Source organism: Amblyomma maculatum, chromosome 1 (assembly GCF_055883805.1).
Source record: "Amblyomma maculatum isolate TAMU_Amacu chromosome 1, ASM5588380v1, whole genome shotgun sequence".
Taxonomy (NCBI): Eukaryota; Metazoa; Arthropoda; class Arachnida; order Ixodida; family Ixodidae; genus Amblyomma; species Amblyomma maculatum.
This window is the reverse complement of record NC_139344.1, coordinates 278,772,304-278,778,452: the sequence shown is the minus strand read 5'-3', so window position 1 is coordinate 278,778,452 and position 6,149 is coordinate 278,772,304. Positions and strand designations below refer to the sequence as shown.

The following is a 6,149-nucleotide window of genomic DNA, read 5'->3' as shown; positions in this document are numbered from 1 at the left end:
CTGCCTTAATACTTCAGATGAAAGCATTAGGAGACAAACAGAACTCAATTCAGCAACTCTCGTGAGCACTACGGATCCTTGGGAATGTTAGCCAGACTTCATGTAGTGTTACCACTTTTGATACCCATGAAAATCTTGTGTAGGAGAACTTTTATTCTCATAGTGTTTTCACCTTTGAAAAGGACACATATTCTGGTTGAATTTTTAAATGTCACTTCCTCTTGTTTGCAAAACTGGATTAACCAGCATAGTTAATATTGATGAACTTCTATTAATGCTAGATTAACACCTCAGAAACCTCTGCAGCATGAAATTCAGAAACGAAAATTTGCTTCAGCAATGCATTCACCCAGTGGACAAATTTCCTTATGACCACTACACATTTTCATAATTTCCATGCTCAATGCTGAAAATGCATGAAAATATCAAGCAAGAAAGAGAAATCAGAAGCAAGCTTACATCAGTTCAAAGAAATTTTTATTCCCTGAACATATGGGAGCAGAATTGGAACCACACAAAATAATAACAGTTCGTTCAGTTTTCTTCATGAAGATGAAGTACACTGGGAGAAGAAGCTGAGAAGCAGCCCGACTAGCTCCAGTCTCCTGGGAATACATATGGCAATTTACAGCATATTAAAGTGCACATAATCGAACTCAAAAGGTGACATATACTGCAAATTAGACATACAGCATTATCAACAGCATTAAACGAAAAAAAAAAAAAGAAAGACAGCCGTATTAACAGCATGCAAGGCATTTTCATTGTAAGACACATTTAAAGAACACACTGATACTTCCATAATGGCAAAAAAAAAAACTGATATCGACAGAAGGCAGTCTTTAACCTCCTGTTGAAACGGTAACATGTATCAGTAACAGTAACATGGCTGTTTCCCTGGGCCTGCGAATATATCCGGGTGTATACTCTTGCACCACAAATCTCTGGTGGCAACCACGCAACGGAAGCAAAAATTTGCTATTTATGGGGAGACAACTGCGTGAAACATAAGAAATGCCTGTAGGTTCACTACTCTGGCCCCACTCCAATATACTGGCTGGATGCACTGACAGCTGCACCTGTCTCCCCTTGCCGAGAACCACGTTGCTTTTCTTTTTTTTTTTTGTTTTTTTTTTTCGAGGTAGTCGTAGTTTTTCAAGGTATAGCGTTTGCGCAAAACAGTATAGTGCGACAAAGCAAGCTTCTCGTCAAAACTGGTGTACGTCAGGTACTGAATTTTTGCCACAGCCATGTGCACGGCTTAGTCAGGCTAGAGCACGACAAAATACGACTGCAGTTTCTTGGCTGTGTATCCACGAGCCGCACTCGTATTTCTAGCCGCCAGCAAACATACAACACAATACTTCTAGCTGTATATTGATCGTAGACCAGCAGACAACGTGGCGTGGGAACTGACCAGCCATTTAGCCAAATTTCACAGAGTATGGAATTCTACTTTCTCGATATCTTACCGTCTGCCTGTCGAGTGATCTTCAATCACTCATTTCGAATTTGGGTAACGGGAAACTCGTGGAACGATATCCCAGTCGTGATTCTTGACTGCCGCCCGCTGGACTTGCAGAAAGGAACGCAGCAGTAAACCATTCCGGGAAACGGTGTTACTGCTGCCGTACCCTTGACTGCGTTCGCTGAGTGAGAACTGACGCAAGATCGCCTCTGAATGTAGCAAAAACAAGCGTCTTCCCGCACGCAATACGCGGACCATGCGGAGACAGAGACTGAAAGCGAAGCGATGAGGGCATAGAGAAAGAGATTGGTAAAAAGCGGACACTCCCATAGGGCCCAGCGGCCCATTTGACTGTAGTGCACCAAGCGGCCGGCGGCCACTACATCCGGTCTTGCTGAAGGGCGCGCGATTTGAATGCTAGCCATGCGCTGCGCCCTTCCCTGCCCTTTTGGCACATTATTTTGGTTTTAAATGGTCTGCTAGTGTTTCTATTTATTTTCAGCATGCATAACAACAGTAAAAATAGATTCCCAGTTCTCTAAACTACCCATCAACGCAGCTGCGCCACAGCCTTTGCAAAACAGTAGTGCAGAAACGACGCCAAGTGCTTCGCGAAATGAATTTATTTTGCCGCATATAAAACACGAGATGCAACAGATGCAGACGGATGCATTGACAATACTTGACACACACTAAGCGATGTGCACAATACAGAAAAATAAAAATACACAAGGTGAGAAACAGTACTTAGGTAGAGACAAAAAATAGCATAACTGATTTCCGAATTATTGCAAATGATATGTAACAAAACAGGCATTATACATAAACTACACAGTCCCAGTCACGGCTACCTCAGCAAGGGTAACTTGTATTGTCCAGGGCAGAGAGGAGTACTGACGCTTGAGGAAAGGCCACACCATTCCCTCGTCGCATCTGCCGTGCTTCGGCTACAGTCCGTGGGTCCATGCAGTGCTGTTGGAAAAGGAATGAATATGATGCAGAAGGTTGCAATGAAATGTAAGGCCACTGCACCGCGCACACATCTGTGCATGTGGGTGGGTACTGAAAACTTGGTGAGCAGCAGTTATGGTCCAGAACAGAAAAGCTGTCATTAGTAAAATTGATACAAAAGCTACTCTTGCAACGTAGAGGTCAGGAAATGCAGGCTAACCGAACCTAGCTGAAAATACATTTCTACAGAGCGTGAAATAACAGCCACTAAACTAACAATATTCTTCAAAAGCACTGAACAGCTGAAGCAATGAAGCTTGCCGCATAATAAAACATTTTTCACTTTAACATTGTCCTGTTAAATGTAACGCGACACCACGCAAAACCGCGGCCGGCGAGCACGCCATGTTGGCCTGCCTTTCATACGCGACTTTGTGAAGCGCAGACCACCGCGCTGAGCTAAACTGCCCGAAATGCCTCGCAGTTTTACAAGAATGCAACATTTCTCACCTTGCGGTTGCCCTGTTAAACGTGACACCACGCAAAACTAGCCGTTCGCAAATCCTCGCGCCATGTCACATGTCATCGCGGCCGGCGAGCCATATTGGCGAGCGCCTTGTCATGCCTGTTGGCTGCCCTTCACGTGCGACTTTGTGAAGCGCAGACCGCCGTACTGAGCTAAACTGCCTGAAATACTGCGTAGTTTGACAAGAAAGTCAAGAATGAAACGTTTCTTACTTTACCGTTGCTCTGCTAAACGCGACACTTAGCAAAACTAGCCGTTCGGCAAACTGCGTCACCATGGCCGAACCGGCCGGCGAGCGCGCCATTTTGGCGCAACGGCGTGCCTTGATGCCTTCACATGCCACTTTGTCAAGCGTTACGAGCTAAACTGTTCGAAATGAAGCTGTTTCCCGAGAACACAACATATTACACCTCGCCGTGGTTGGGAACCGCCAGAGTTACGGCGTAACGAACTGCGCCTGAACAGCTGGCGCGCCTGTTCACGAGCTGCGAAACTTATTGGCACCGGCCGGCATGGTCAGCGTAAACTGCTTGAAATGCAGCGTAGTTAAGCAAAAAACGTTGCTCACCTCGCCGTCGTTTCAAACCGCTGTCGTTCTGCGCAGCAGCCCACGAGAGGTCTGTGCCGCACAAGCGCGGCGAGGCACGAGCACACAGCTTCCTTCGACAACTTCTTGTCGTCTGCTAGTGCTCCGGCGGGCTACCGCTGCAGCGAGTGCCGTCGCGCGCGCGTCCGCGCATGCGCACGTTGGTGCCGCCATCCATCAATCGGCGGCAGCGCAAACAGTCGCGCGTCACTTCCTGGGGCCAGTTTTCGCCGAGTGACCGCTCTTTACCATTCTCTTTCTCTATGATGAGTGTAAGTTGTGGCGCCATGGCATGCGGTGGCAGCTTGGCGAACTAAAAAAAACTAAACAAGCAAAAGCAAATCTGGCGTCAGGGGGAGCGACGGCATGAGCAGGTGAAAAAAGCTTTCGTCTGAGTTATCTGAGTCATATCTGAGCTTTGGGCAACTGCGCAGAGGATAATAAGTGGCCGAGAGAGGCCGTTAGAAACAAGTTAAAATAATAATAAAAATGTGACACGTTTTTTCTTACGCAAGAAACAAAAACTGCATTTATTCCTGAGCGCGAATATTATGTTTACTTTCTAGTTCTTTGGAGTTCTGGCAGATCTTATTTTCTGTGCGCTAATAATTCGCCTCACAGTTCGCAGGAGCCCTCATCATCGAGTTGATGCCGCTGGCAGTAGGCAGCTACACGCGTTTTCTTCCAAGTTGCGCGACGAGTTGTACATTGACCTTGGCGCAGTTGCCCAAAGCTCAGATATGACTCAGACGAAAGCTTTTTTCATCCGCGGAATGGGTGCGTCATCGGCTCCGGTTCAACGTTCATCGTTGCGTGCTGCGTACAGAGTGGGTTATCTGTAACAAACAGTCAGTATTCCATTCTGCTAGTTGTGGTAGAGCTTTACAGCAAGGCGAAGACTGTCTGTGCTCGATGAGAAACTGATTGCCGCTGCATGTGCGCATTTCCGGACGATGGGACAATGCTGCGTCACAGCTCGGCGGCTCGGCCTCCCAGGCACGTTGCAAAAGTGGTGGCTTGTTTTACGGTTACACGTCTGCATGAGCGGCGTATCGCTGCATGTTTTAATTGAGCGGTGAAGGTGAGATTTTATTGCCCCCAAGACGCGTGTCGCATTACTCAAAGCTTTCCGTTCCGCTCCCTTTGCTGCGTGTTTTGCTTACTGCGTCTTATTACCGCACCAACGTTCGCTGAACGTGCTTTAGCTGTTATTACAGTGATGTTCCTATTGTCAGTGGGATCTTTCTCATGAACATGTTAAATGCTTAAGTTGTAAATTTGTAACCTCACATTGACTCCTCTCAGTGGCAAACGAAGCGCGAGTAAAATAATGGAATCATGAACAGGGCGAGAATTATTGGAGCGAAGCTATATCGTAGATATTTTCACTTCTCAGACGCATTAACTTCTAAATACTAGCAATCCCAATTTGAATTGCTTACCTAAGCTTTTACAGGTTGGCGTTCTAGCGCTAGCGTTACTTATTCCGTTCGTTTGTTTTTGCTTTGACACTGATATGTACTTTGTTAGCAAGATCTTTTACCCTTATATAATCTCACCGCGTCTCGTTAGGAGACCTACGCTCAGGTCATTTTGTTATCACGAGGATTTCATGAAGCGTCTATGTAAGTAATCGTGAATTAATAAAGCCCGGCTTTCTATGCAGCACAGCTTCACTCATTTATGCCCTTAGTGAAATGCCTCAAGCCATGTGATTCTATCCATGTGCTTGCCGAATTCACTTGAGGGCCCTTGTTCACAAACGTGCCCGAAAAAATAAGCCCCAGAATGCGTTTACATGACGCGCGACGAAAGACTAGGTTAACGACGACGGAGGCAGAACGATGCTATGATAAGGTGGTTAAAGATGCCGTAACATTTCAGTTAACGTAAAACTTGACAGTAGAAATCCATGTCAAGTAAAGTTGCTGAACAGTTACGGTGTCCATTTTTCTGCCTTATCCGAGCATCGTTTTGCCTCCGTCGTTGTTGGCCTTGTTTTTCGTTCATAAGTAAAAAAACAATCAAGTTCCCCGCCAAAATTACGTCACTGTGACGTCACAAGTAACGTCACGTGTTTGTTGTGCCTCACAGTTCGCAGGGGGCGCCAGGAAACTAAAGCCTCGCTCAGATGGTGCGTTCCAATTCTTAGACGTCTAGCAAGACTGCTTCGTAGACGTCTACGTAGACGTCTACAGGTTCGCGTATTGGAACGCGTCTACCTGTTTACGCCTAGCGTCACCTCGCGGCATAAAGGTTGAACTAAACCGTTTTAACAACTATTATAACGCTGTTTTCTTTAAAGATTTACGACAATACAGGTGAAAATTACGTTTTTAACGGTTCGCCGATTTTTTGCAGCAACAATATTACATGTGTAATCGCCACAAGGTTAACTTGTAGCAGACAGACTTCTCACGCAATGAGCCTTATCACGAATTGACGGAAGAGAACGTTAGTCCGATTTTCCTTTTTTATTACTGATGCTGAAGTGTACATGCTTCTCAGATGCCTCATTCACACAGCTGTAAGAATGAAAACATGCAAAATACTGTAAACTTGAGAGGATTACGGACGAAAGGTGATAACCGGCTACAGCAAACGAAAAACTGTGCCGT

The 6,149-nt window shown here is 45.9% G+C and overlaps 1 long non-coding RNA gene across 1 annotated transcript; it reads right to left on the bottom strand.

Annotated features, from left to right (window-relative positions):
• Nucleotides 1-447: 447 nt before the first annotated feature.
• Nucleotides 448-3,750, bottom strand: LOC146206639 (uncharacterized). The gene is made up of 3 exons (XR_014704482.1): nt 3,514-3,750; nt 1,473-2,440; nt 448-605 (listed from the first exon to the last, which is right to left on the bottom strand). It is a non-coding gene; the product is annotated as an uncharacterized LOC146206639 (long non-coding RNA).
• Between the last annotated feature and the right edge of the window lie 2,399 nt (nt 3,751-6,149).